Raw genomic sequence first — 14,389 nt, forward strand, 5'->3', positions numbered from 1 at the left:
CAGGCCGACACATACCCACGGTCAGTTCGGCAGATAGAACTTACAATTTCTGCCTATATCTAAGCTTATTCTTGTAGCATTTCGGTATCTTATTCTGTTTGTTATGACATTTATGTAATATACATTCAGTGAAATATGTTTAATGCAACTATTGCATGATGTCTATGGATGAATTACGTCCTATATTCTCTGGACATTTGCCAGTTTTACATGTTTGTGTCAGGACACATCTGCCCACAGAGGGACTGTCGCTCGCAAAGTGAGACAGGTGGTAATCTTGGTCGACGGTACAGATCATACTGTTCCTTTCAGCCTACATGTGTCCGTATTGTTATGGCTGTTTATATGCTCCTTCTGTTTCGTTTACATGCATATGCTATTTCCTATCACATTTGGTATGTGAAATACGGACATACCTTTTGTATGTGACTATTACATGATTTGTGGGATATGATTCAGACAAACGGTAACTACATATATCTACATTTCTCCTCGTGTATTTTGTTATGGACACATCTGCGCAGCTATGTTCCCTCCCTCACATTATGGGTCGGCTGGTGACCCTCTCTGTTGGACTGGACGTACCTACTGGCGACGCGCTAACATATGATACGTTTCACTTCCACATGGTATAGCTATCAAAACTACGTTGGACTACAGGCACACTGTTTTCATGTCATTTGTTCAAGGGTAGGGACCCATTACTCCCTACCGTGCATTTGTGTTTGATTCTTCATTTTTCTGTTCGCAGCGACTATGCTTTGCATACGTTTCAGTATCCACGGACACTGATAGGTACAATTACTATTGCTGGCGGGATATAATATTCAGCAGTTTAGGTTGCTCCTCGACAGCTGACATTTACACGCCTACCTGCGCAACTTCGATACGCCCCTTGCACTCGCGCACATTTCCTATGCACGTGGCTGTGGCGGCTGCGTGCCTTCATTAATATGCATATGGTGTGACTACTCCATATATACGCCACACGGCCAGCGCAAGCCTTACGCCGGCCTTGCGCCGAGCTTCATGAATCCCAGGGATTGTCTTTAATTGTAGGCTTTAGCTAGGTTTCTGTGAGACAGAGTATATCTGGGGAATGGACATCTAAGAGGGCATCCAGGTTGTGGATTTTATTGTTTATACTTCTGATATTTAGGTGAAAGGCTAGGAGTGAATTAGGAGGCCTGCTTAGAGGTGTAGTGCTATTGGGGTTGAAAGCATGTGAGCCAATGTCCGCAGCAGTGGTTGGGCCAGGATTTGGGTGAATGTATCCAGCAATTAATAGGTAGAATGATAGAATTTTTCAAATGGGATTGAGCCCAGGTGTCTGAGGTTCAGAAGAAGTATTACAGGCTTCTACAAAGGAAAGCCTTCTGCTGTTCCTCCTGTTCTGGCTGCCTTGTTGAATGGCTTTTCTACTGCCTTCCTTCAATCCCTTTTTCCTATGGCCTCAATCGCAGGCAGGGAATTTCTGAGAGCTTTGGGTTTCATGGCCTCCACCTTTCTTATGCTCCATCTAGCCAAACTCCACATGAGAAAGCTTCAGTGGTTTCTAAAGTCAGGTTGTCTTCAGTATTCTCATCCTTTAGATTTCCTATTCCCCCTTCTTCCATGCCTCAAGTTGGAATTTCAGTGGTGGATTCAGCAGCTGTTACTCAGTCCAAGGCTTCCTCTTCAAACTCTACTCACCCCTCAGGAGCTGCTAACAAACTCTTCAGACGTGGTATGGGGTGCTTCCTTCAGCTTTCTAAAAGTGCATGGCCTCTGGTCACTTCAACAAAAGAAAGATCATATCAGTTTCAAAGAGATGAGGCTGTTGACGAATTTCACCTTCTTTTCCCTCCAGGACCCCTTGAGGTACTTACAGACAATACCACAGAGATGTGGAATATCAACAAGCAAGGGGAGGGGTTTAAGATCTTACCTCCTTTGCAGGTTACCACTTCAAGTGTGGGAGCTAGCTATCCAGTATCAAGTGATGCTTCAGGCATTTTACATTCCCTTGGAGCAAAACGTTATGGCAAACTCTCTGAACAGGTCCATATCACAATGCCATGAGTGGGTGTTTCACAGGGATATGTTTCTGGACATTGTCCACCAGTGGGGTACTCCTCAAGTGGATTTAATTGCCTCCCCCCGAACACACAACTTCCCCTTTTTTGTGCCAGAGCCCCATGTCCTCTGGCCTGGATGGTGGACACCCTCTGTTTTTCCTGGAAGATGTTTCTTTATGCCTTCCCTCCCCTTCCTCTCATTCTAAAAGCCCCATTCAAAATAAATCAGGATACTCCTAAAATCTTGCTGGTGACTCCCTTTTCACCCAGACAGCATTGGCTCCCTCTTCTTCTGCATTTAGCCAAGGGCAGTCATCACAAGTTACCTCACAGGGTGGACCTACTCACATAAGGCAAGGGATCTCTTATCCATCCCCACCTGTTCACTGTTCAACTGACATTGTGGAAGATTTGATTTTGATTCTGTATAGACACCTTTTTTCTAACGATGTGCTCTGCGTCCTGCAAGAGACCAGAAAAGCCACTAATAGGAAATGCTTCTTATCCAAATGGAACAAGGTTTCTGTTTGATGTCTTTCTCGTAACCTGGATCCACTTTTTGTGGATGTTTCTTTGGTTCTCTCTTATCTGCGTGAACTGCTCAATGCTGGGTTGGCATATTCTTCTGTTAAGGCCCACTTGTCCTCTATTTTTGCTTGTCTGCCTTTAGCACCCCTTTTAGCCTCTAGATTAGAGGCTCAACAGTTTCTTAAAGCCATCCTTCATATTAGACCTCCCAGGAAGCCTGTCCTTCCTTTCTGGGGCTTTAATTATGTTTTGAAGAAATTGACCCAGGCTTCTTTTGAACCTGCTACAGCTTCCTTACAACATTGTTCTTGGAAGACTGTTCTTCTGTTGTCCCTTACTTCTGCCAGCTGGGTGTCTGAGATTTAAGCCCTTATGGCTGTTCCTCCTTTTTAGCTTTCCATAAGGATTGGGTGTCTCTTTGTACTAATCCTTATTTTATGCCCAAGATGTTGACTGAGTTGTCTCTTAATCAGTCTATTTATTTGCCCACTTCTTTCCCTTCTCCACAATCTGCTAGTGAGAAGGTTTTCTACACATTAGATGTGCATAGACAACTCAGATTTTATTTGGATAAGACCAAAGCTTTTCAGAAATTTTATCAGCTTTTTGTTTCCTTTCATCATAGATCTTTAGGACTGGCTCTTTCAAAGCAAACTATTTCCTCTTGAATATCTAAAGCCATTTCTTTTTGTTATTCTTTTCATGACAAGAGGCTTACTTCTTCTGTTAAGGCTCAATCTACTTGGACTCTGGCTTTTTCTGGTGCTTCTTTCAATTGTTTAGATACTAACTCTATTCTTGAGGCAGCTACCCAAACTTCTTTGCATACTTTTCCCAAGCACTATAAGTTGGATGTGATATCCAGGGTTAGAGCTGGTTTTGCTGCTAGGGCCATCCTTCATGGGTTCCTAGAGAGCTATAGTGGTCCTTCCTCCTCTCACTCTTCTTCCTGAGCTTTTGCACTCTCCCCATCATAAAGAGCACTGCAACAGTGAAATGGAAGTGCACAGTACAGTTCTGTAAAATCTTACCATTACTGTTGCAGTATTCACTTCCCCCAGTTATTTTCTCTTTTTGATGTGCTTGTTGCCTCTCTAATCCTTGAATTGGCATTCCTACAGGGGCTCTCAGATCTGAGGGTGGTACGTCCGGATGTCACCTTTATGCCCTATGGGGAGCATATGTGTAATGTATGGCATACCCTTAGCAACCTAAAGGCTTTGGTATACTGGCCGGATGTCGGGCTGACCTTGGCAGGGGATCCCTATTGTAAGGAATACTGCAAAAGTGAAAAGAAGGACATCTGCTGTTATGGTAAGATTTTACACAACTGCACTTTTTACCCTCATCCATGGCCTTAGTGACTTTCTCAAAGAAATCCACTTGATTCATTAGGCATAATCTGCCCTTGACAAAGATGGATTGGATCGTGTCCAGTATTTGGAGGTTTCCTATGTCATTATTTATCAGGTCCTTGAGTATTCTTTCCAAGGCCTTACTTATAAGATTAGTCAAGCTTATGGGTCTGTAATTTCCTGGGTCAGTAGATGGTTCCCCTTTATGCAGAGGGATGACTGTTGCAGTCCTCTACTCTACCGGGACAAAGCCAGTCCAAAGGCTCTGGTTAAATAGAGATCCTAAAGGGCCTGATAAGTCCTGATTTAAGTTAAGAGGCAACCTGATATATTGTCAGGCCCCACTGAAGCTCTGTTTTTAGCTTTAGAGAATACAGTGCCAACCTATTCTTTGGTGATAATTGGTGGTGGAGTGGCGGGGGTGTTTCTTGGGGTATTTATTTATTTGTTTGTTCATTGAAATTTGATTTCTGGAAAATTCTGACTGGGTAGAAGCCCATTTTCAGTGGAAACCCAGGGAGAAAAGCTCCAAATTATTACAAAACATCTTAAGAACAATAATTTTACAATCTTCAAAAATAAAACAAAAATATCTGCAGTTTAAATATTTATAAAAAAGTAGACATAATATAAAAATATTGGTTAAGAATTAATACAAGGTATGACAGGCATTTACTATTTAGAGAAATTTTAGACAGTTTGTAGAGAAATTAAAGGTAAGCTGGTCTAATACAAATGGAAACTGAAATATGAAATAAGGGAAAAAACAGACTTATGGTCTATTTAGAGAAAAAGTCAGGAAAGAGAAGTAGATAGCGGTAAGGAAGTAAGTGAAGAAGGGAGAATAAGGAGGCAAAGGGAATGAAAAGTTACTTGTTCACATTTAGATATATAGTTTATCCTGGTTTTGAGCAAGAACAGAGCCAGATTTTAGCTAGGAAGTTTTTCAGAGTGGTTTTGAAAGATAGGAGGGAGGGCATAGACGTGATGGATACTCTGGGGGTGATGGAAAGATAAAACTGCAGCTGAATTTGTCAGCCAGCAGATTTGCTATGTCTTCTGAGTCATAGGTTCATAGGTTGATACTAGGCTATATGCTCTAGGGCATTTATCAGCCTAGCCAGAGTGTGTTTGGCTTTAAAATGAGTTTAACTGTGCCCTTTTTTAGGTTAGTTTACTGTGCCTCTGTCTAGTAGTGACACAGAAGTGATCCCCGGGGTAAACCTACGATCTCCCATCCACTCGTCAAGATTCCTCTTGAAGAGAGTCAGTGAGGGGCTCTGCCTGATATGGACTGGGATTCTATTCCAGAGTGCTGGGAGCCTCTGGGTTATAAATCTGTCTCTCCAGCATGTCCTATTAATTTCTGTGTTGAGGTTCAAGTCCCTTGAGCGCGTAGCTCTAGTGGATTTGGATTTTTTGAGGTGTAGCATGTCCATTAATTCTGTGTTGGACATTGCTTTATACCTCAGGCACAGACCGCCTCTAAGTAGGTGGTATGCAACTGAGTAGAGCTGGAGTTTCTTTAACCGAGCAGCATAGGTCATCTGTTTGAGACCCTTGATCCTCTTGGTGAGGTACTTTTGGGGTCTTTCCAGTTACTGCAGGTGTCGGGTAAGGTACATCCCAAATGGGGCACTGTATTCAATTATGGGCCGGATGAGTGATGAGTAAAGGGGCACAATGACCTCCCCTGATCTAGATGTGAATCCTTTCATGATAAGGTGGGCTATATAGAAGGTCTTTCTAACCACTTTGGCAACGTGGTTGTCAAAGGAGAGATTACTATCAACTTGGGTTCCCAGGTCCCTAATTACTTCCTCTGTACTTAATGGATTACCGCCTATGTGGTAATTTATGGGCACTTTGTTTTTCCCAAAGGGGATGACTATACACTTCTTGGCGTTTAGCTTTAGGCCATGGCTTTGGCACCAGTTATCCATCTCTGTGAGACCCTTTTGGAGGATGCTTGTGTCAGCTGGAGAGTCGATTATGGCACCCAGTTTGCAGCCATCTGCAAACTTGGTCAGCCATAGTCCTCTAGTGTTGACATGTACCTCAGAAAAATATATACCAAACAAGAGCGGTCCCAGGACTGAGCCCTATGGGACGCCACTTGTAACTGGTTTAGAGTCTGACGTGGCTCCTGCAATTCTGACCATGTGGGTTCTGTTCTTGAGCCAGTTTGCAACCCATCTTATGACATAGGGGTTGATATTTAAGCTGGAGAGCTTATTTATGATGCCCGAGTGGGGTATGGTATCGAAGGCTTTTGCGAGGTCCAGGTAGGCTGTGTAGACTATCTTCCCTTCATCTATGGCCTTGGTGACTGTTTCGAAGAAGTTGACCAGGTTCAAGAGGCAGGATCTGCCCTTAACAAAGCCGAATTGGGTAGGATCTAGCATCTGTAGGTCCCCAATGTCTTTGTTTATGAGTTCCATGATGATCCGCTCCATAGCTTTGCAGACCAGGCTAGTCAGGCTTATGGGGCAATAGTTTCCAGGGTCCATTGAGGCACCACCTTTGTGGAGTGGGACCACTGTTGCTGTACACCATTCCTTGGGTACATATCCTGTAGTAAGGCTGAGATTGAACAGTAACTTTATATGAGGTTCTACCTCTTCTTGGAGCTCGTGTAGGACGCATCCCGGGACCATACCTCTCAACCTCTCAGTGCAAGAGAACTGGACAAAGCCATAAATAAAAGTGGGACAAAGGCCCCAAAATAGGGACAATTTGTAAATATTGCTCTTACAAACTCAGAAAGTTGATAGAATAAAAGGTTTTGCATTAGCATGAAATTTTTGAAGGGTTTGAAGTCTGAAACTCAAATGTCTGTCATTATTTTCTGACTTCAAACCTTAATGATTTGCCATTAATTTGCCAGAAAACCACAATTTTATGAAAAACAGACCAAAAATATGAGGCAAAAATCTGGACATTCTGCGAAAATCTGTACAGTTGAGAGGTATGCCCGGGACACCGTCCGGTCCCATTGATGCTGTGTTTTTTGCTTTGGAGAAGGCAGCTCTCACCTGAACATCTGAGATGACAGGGAGGCAACTCTCTGCTGGGATAGATATTTGCTCTTTTGGGGGGGAAGGGGAGAGAAGTTTTCACTGAACCTGTCCGCCAGGATGTTGGCAATGTCTGTGGGTTCAGTGTATTTTTTGTCATTTTGGACTAACTCCAAACATATCTGGGAGTTGCCACCTAGGTTCCTAACATAACTAAAGAAGGCCTTGTGATTATCTTTAGTGTCCTGTGCAATTTTTCTCTCAAAGCTGGCCTTGGATGATTTTATGAGGGACCGTAGTTTTTTGCTAGTACTGATCAGTGATGACTTCCTTTTTAGGGATTTTGCTCTATTCTGTAGTAGCTTCCTCCTTTTGTAGTATAGCTTATTTATGGCTGGGGTCCACCAGACAGGACGCCTGCCTTTGGAGAATTGGGTCTTGGTTTTATTTGGGATTGCATGATCAATACATTCCTGAAGATGTCCATAGAATGCGTTTATAAAGGAATCTGCAGTTTGGGCCGTAGTTTCCTCTGGACCAGGGACTTTGAATGATTTCACCTCGGTTTTGAGAAGTGTGAAATTAGCGTTTCAGAAGTTTTTCTCTGTGGTTTTCTGGGCTGGTGGTGGGGTCGGGATGTGGATGTCCAGAGAGATTAATTTATGGTCCGATCTTACCAATGAGGGGTATACCTCTGGTGTGGAGCATAGAGTCCCCATGTTTGTGATGATCAGGTCCAGTATGTTTTCCCCTCTTGTGGGAGTGGTGACTAGTTGTTCCATAGCATTTGAGTTTATAAATTCTAGGAACCTTTGGGCTAGGGTGTTGGGGCTTGAGTAGTGCTTCCAGTCTGTTGGGGCTTGAGTAGTGCTCCCAGTATAAAGTATAGGTGATTCCATCTACAAGTAATGCCACACATTTTTGGGTGCTGCCTTAAGACTGCAGACATAACTGAAAAATGCCTTATGTTATCCTTAGCTTTAGAGGCTATTTTTACCACAAAGTCTGCTTTCAGAGACTTGACTAGTTCCGCTAATCACTTGTTTAGACTAATGAGGGATTTTTTGCATTGCTATGCACATTCCCTCTTACTTCTCAACAAGATTTTCTTTCTTTTGTTGTACAACCTATTAATACCATCAGTCCACCAGGGTGGTTTGTTTTTGCAGTTTGCCCTGGGTTTATTTCGGTTTGGTTCTGCTATTTCTATGCAGTTGTTTATATGGTTGTACAGGGATTTTGTGTACAACTCTGCATAAGTTTCTGTGTTTTCTGGATTTGGGGGCACATGGAAACTAGCTATGTCATCCCTTAATATTGGGTAATTTACCTTAGAGAAATTCTTAAAGTTTTTGGGGTTGGGTAGGGGTACTAATTTTACTTTTATTTCAAGGGAGACCACTTTGTGATCTGATCTTATCAGTGAGGACATCACAATGAGGGGGGGGGGGTGCAACACTGTCCCATGTTTGTGAGTACCAAATTAAGGAAACATTTGTTTCATAGGTTAGTACTAAGCTAACTGCCCTTGCGAGCCATTTTAAGCCTAGCCAATTATCCCTTGGAGACTCAAACCCTGCACCTTGTGTTTGTAAGACAAACACCTTAACCATTAGGCCACCCTCTCAACCCCAATTCCCCTAGTGAGAATGCAGACTAGCTGCTCCAGGGCATTTGACTTTACAAAGTAAAGAAATCTTTGGGCCTGCATGTCAGTGGTCATTTATGCCTCCCAATTAATGCAGGGGTAGTTAAAATCACCCATGAGTATGGTATTGGGCTGGATAGTGGGTGATTCTAGTAACTTCAGATAATATGTATGTGTTTCCTGGTTCATGTTGGGGGAGACCTGTAGCGAGCAAGAATATGGTAATAGATTTTTCCCATGGTTAGTTGGACATGGAGTAGTTTGAGCATGTCATACTGTTTGACCAGCCTTGAGTGTGCTTATCCTTTATGTAGATAGATACACCTCTGCCTTTTGCTCTTTCATGTTCACTGGGTGGTTGGAACATATGAAAGGCATTATAGCCATGCACTATTAGAGTGCTTTCTGTGGCTTTCAACCATGTTTAAGTAACTGCACAGACATCAGCATTCTCCAGGGTGAGGAGAACTTCTAGGCAGTGCAGTTTTTTTTTTGAGATTCCTAGCATTGAGCAGTAACAACTTTAGCTTGTCCTGAGTAGCTTTTGCTATGTTGGAAGATTTGTCTGTTTGGTAATGCCTGACAAAGGCTCTGTAGGGGTGGATAATGTTTTGGCCATTAGCCAAAAGCCTTGAGGTGACAGATGAAGACCATCCCAGGCAAAGCAGTGTGGCCTGTCAACCATGTCCTCCAAAGTTGACAAGTATTGGGCCACTTTGGAATGACACCAGTGGCTTAGTCAACTGTTAAGGTTGATCATTTTCTGCTGGTATTGTGGCATGATTCTTGGAGGCAGTAGAATGCTACTCAGTGCTAGTCACACCTTCCTGTGACACATTATCTGAGAGCTCAATCATGCCTCTCTTCATAAACTCCAAGGAAGTACATCTTAAGTCATTCATGCCAACATGGACTTTGACTGAGTCTTACTGGTATTTTGGAGTAAGTGATCTGAGTGCTTGAATGATCTGGCAGATCCTGGCCCCTGACAGATAACTAACTGTAACCTTCTTATCCAGCCTGGTAAGAAGTACATCAGTGTGTCTCATAATGGAGTATCCTGTGACCGGTATATTTATTTTTATTTATTTATTTATTTATTTGTTTATTTATTTATTTTATTATTTTACTTTTGTTGACCAAGAAAGTCTGACTGGGCACAGGTCCTTTTTCAGCAGAGGCCCGGGGAGAAAAGCTCCACATAAGTAAAGAAAAGCCATACCTCTCAACCTCTCAGTGCAAGAGAACTGGATAAAGCCATAAATAAAAGTGGGACAAAGGCCCCAAAATAGGGACAATTTGTGAATATTGCTCTTACAAACTCAGAAAGTTGATAGAATAAAAGGTTTTGCATTAGCATGAAATTTTTGAAGGGTTTGAAGTCTGAAACTCAAATGTCTGTCATTATTTTCTAACTTCAAACCTTAATGATTTGCCATTAATTTGCCAGAAAACCACAATTTTATGAAAAACAGACCAAAAATATGAGGCAAAAATCTGGACATTCTGCGAAAATCTGTACAGTTGAGAGGTATGAAGACAACATTGACATATACAGTTAATACAACGGTAAGAGATCACATGAGCATGACCAGATCACATATTAAGCAGAAGACAAAGTTTTTGTTTTAACTTATCTAAGTAAGTTCAGTAAACAATTTACAACAGGTAATAGACATCATGAGATATTCAGTAACACACATTTCAGCCAGTGGAAATATTTACAATATAGCTATATTACCTGTTGTAAACTGAAAGAAGATAGTCACATTGACATGTTTTGACTATTTTACAATTGTCACGGGCACCTATAAATATGTTAACACTCTTAAATGAGAGAGTTTTGTTAGTAAAAAAATAACAGAAGAGTTAGTAACATTAGAAGGAGAATTTCCAAGATGGTGCTGTAGCAATGATGGGATTTGGTGTTTGGTAGATGCTGGTTGACAAGTATTGTTTATCCTGGGTTAGTACAAGAAAAGGTCAGGAACTGGATAAATACTCTTTAAGTGTTTTTTATGCTGTGGAAGGTTAGTAATATTTGTTGTATCTGCAGGGAGGTTATTCCAGACTTTGCCTATATAGTTTGGGAAGAGGGAGTCACCTGCTGTGTTGTTGGCTTTGACAGATTTTACTAGGAATTTGTTGCTTGATCAAAGGATGCAGTTATTTGTGTAGGGAAGAAGGAGATTCTGAAGGGAAGGGATTTTATTGGGTTGGTTCAAAATCTTGTGGGTTAAAGTGAGTTGGTTATAGAGTAGAAACTGGGGTAGTTCAAGCCACTTCAGCTGTTTGAGCGCTGTACAGTGGTGTAACCTAAAATGAGAGTCTGTGGCAAACCTAGCAATTTTCTTATAACATGATTCCAATTTAGCAAGATCAGTTTTCTTTAGGTTAATGAGAATGGGTGAGGCATAGATCAGAGCTGAAATAAGATGTGTTTGTGCAATGGTAACTTCTGTGGTATTGGTAATATATTGTTTATTTCTATATAGGGTGCCCAATTTTTTGTGTACTTTCTTGATTGTCTGTGCAATATGAATATTGAATTTTAGATTAGCATCAATAACTACGCCAAGTAGTTTTGTTTGGGTTACAGGAGAGATGTATGTGTTGTTTAAGGATTGAATATTAAACGGGGGAAGGTGTCTTGTTTGCCTGGTGGGTTGGAAAATCATGAGTTTTGTTTTATTTGGGATTAGGATGAGTTGGGAGTTGTTTAGCCAGTTCTCAACTTTATAAAAGGAATCCTGAGTAATAAGTTGAAGCTGTTGTAGAGATGATGCTGAACATATCAAAGCAGAATCATCAGCATACTGCATAACAGAGGCATGAATTGTGGAAGTGTGGAGTTTGTTGGTAAATAGTGAGAAAAGAAGAGGTCCCAGGATGGAGCCTTGAGGGACACCTATGGTAACAGGGAGAAGTGGAGAGGGGTTTTATTTGCCGTTGCACAGCTTGTTGACAGTTGGATAGGTTGTCACGGAACCATGCGATTGTGCTATGACTTAATGTAGATCTGTCAGTACATTGAGTAGTTTGCAATGGGAGACCATATCAAATGCTTTTGAGAGATCGAGAAAAATGGCAGATATGAATTTATAATTATTCCTGTGAAGATTTACAGTATTGGTGAAAGAAATAAGAGCAGAGGTGGTGTTATGGAAGGGGTGTAACCCATGTTGAGTCTCAAATAGTAAATTATTACTTAGCAGATAGTCTAGAATTTGTGTATGTATGCATCTCTCAAGCATTTTAGTAGGGGTGAGAGCATGGCTATTGGTCGGTAATTAGGTAGTTCTGTAGAAGTACCTCCTTTATGAAGTGGGATGATATGAGAGGTTTTTCAGATAGAGGGACTATGTGTTCTGAGATGGATCAGTTAATAAGTATGGATACTGGATAAGCGATTATATCTGCAGCAATATTAAGATACTCAGCAGGCAGTTTATTGGCTGCTAGGGTGGCAGGTTTGAGTTTTTTTAAGCAATTTTTTTTATAAAGTTGGTTGAAACAGGTTGCAAGGAGAAGGAATTATTATTATTATTATTAATGCAGAGAAGGCAGCTGTAGGAATGTTACAGTATTTTTTGAGAGGGCTAGAATGTTTTTTGTAATGTATTTGTTAAACTGGGTGGCTATGTTGTCAGAATTTTTGATAGTAGTTGGGGTAAGTGTACTAGTTTTGCCAGGTTGAAGGATGCTGTTAATGGCTGGCCAGAACTTTTGTGGGTTTTTGCAATGTTTATGTTGAATGTTATGATAATAGTTAATTTTGTCTCACCTAATGAGTTTTTTGCCTTATTTCCAAGGTCATGGTATGTCTCTTTGGAGGCTTTGTCTGCAGTGTTGTAAGATTGTGCCTAAGCTTTGTCTGTAGATTTTAGTACTGATCTAGTTTCTTTACTTATTCAGGGGGCATAGCTTGATTTTATTCTTATGGTTTTTGGTGATGCACGGATGTTTAGGATATTTAGGAATGTTGAGTTGAAACATTTTATTGCTTCATCTAAGGGCAGATTCTTAAGTGGGTTCCAGTTGTAGAGTTTGAGAGAGATCATGAAGTTCTGGGGGGAGGGTCAATGTTTTTCTTGTTCCTTATTAGCTGATAGACTGGTTGTTTAGTAGGATTAACATGATGCCTTAGTAGGTAGGTAGGAAAATGGTCACTTTGGCTGTCTCGGAGGCAGCCATAGTGATAGGAGAGTTTAGGCTTGTTTGTTAGAAACCAGTATATGGGATTGTGGAGTGTTTAGCCTTATGAGCTTGGTAGCTGAGACATAATGATGTGTGTCTTTATGTATTATGATGGGAATTGTTTGTGTACATGTGGAGTTTCTAAGGACTGCACGTGACAGGCCTTTGAGGTTTGGGTAGGGTACATGTGAGCACCTCCACATATGCGGGTCTATGTGTCTGACCTTTGAGGGTACAGTGAGAGATATGCGCATGAGTCACTGACAGCCTGTTGCTTTTTGTGTCTGTATTTGAGAGTCTAGCCTCCAGTGTCAATGTGAAATTACATCCCTCAAATACTGTATTTGTCTGTTTCAGAACTAAATGGTTGTCAGTGTACATAATGCAATTGTTAGTTTGCCTCAGGATGCCCATGTCCACCAAGCTGGATGCAGAGATAGCAGGAAAGTACCCATCCATAGCTGCAGGTCCTAATGTGTACTTGCAAGGGATAGGATTGGAGGGTGTTTGTAACCGGATGAGGGAAGGGTGCTTACTTGGAGTAGTCTGCAGGTAACCTAACCAGCGATGCTGCCCAGCGCCCAAACCAGATGCTTTCTGAGCAGCAATAGACCTGGGTGCTCTATTAAGGTAAGATAGACATAAATAGTCCTAACTAAATGCATAAATGCTGCTTACTGTGAAAACGAATTGCCCCGTGAGTAACGCAGGACTGAGGTAAAGTTCTGATATAGTTTTATAGGGAAAATTCACCTTCTGGTGACTGTATATATACAAGGCACCAGTAACTGCCACTGAGTGAAGAGCAGCTTCTCACAAAAGTGAGGCTTATATACGATCAGAAAAAAGCAAGTTTACACTATGCCCTAAGGCCACTCAAATAATTACACAATGAGCTTTCCACCAGCAGTACTCAGCTTAGATAGGTCAAATCAGCATTCTTCTGCCACAAGAGTGCAGACTTTGATTCTCTTAATGTAAAATGACTGGTTTGGATCTCAAGTGTTCAGAAATCACAAATATTTTATTTTATTTTTTATTTTACATTTGTTGACCGGGCTAGTCCAGCTGGATATATGTCCATTTTCAGTGGAGGCCCGGGGAGAAAAGCTCCACAAATTACAACAACATAAAAGGTCAAGACAAAGACAATAACAGTATAATTTGGTACATAAGTTTTAACAATTATAGTACAAGCCTAAGATTATATATTTTATATTTCAGTAGGAAAAAAGAAAAATTTATCTAAGAATAGATGAATAAGACTAATACATTTGTATTAGAAATGGTGTAGTACAAATCTTTATAACATATTACAAAATTAGATACACCTAGTAATTTATGATAAGAGATACTAAGGTCTCACAAAACCTAAGAAAGAAAAACACTAGAGATCAATAGATAGAGTATAGAAGAACAGCAAACAAGGATGGATTTCTAGTGTTATTTAACACATAGGTTGTGATACTATATGAAGGTGTTTGATCATTCCACAGTATATACTTATTTACATGAGAAAAAATCCTAAGGAAGGTTAAGCTCACTAAAAATTAGTGAGACAACATAAGATCATGATCATGGGAGGCT

Source organism: Protopterus annectens, chromosome 1.part1 (genome assembly GCF_019279795.1).
Source record: "Protopterus annectens isolate FY-2018-M chromosome 1.part1, PAN1.0, whole genome shotgun sequence".
Taxonomy (NCBI): domain Eukaryota; kingdom Metazoa; phylum Chordata; order Ceratodontiformes; family Protopteridae; genus Protopterus; species Protopterus annectens.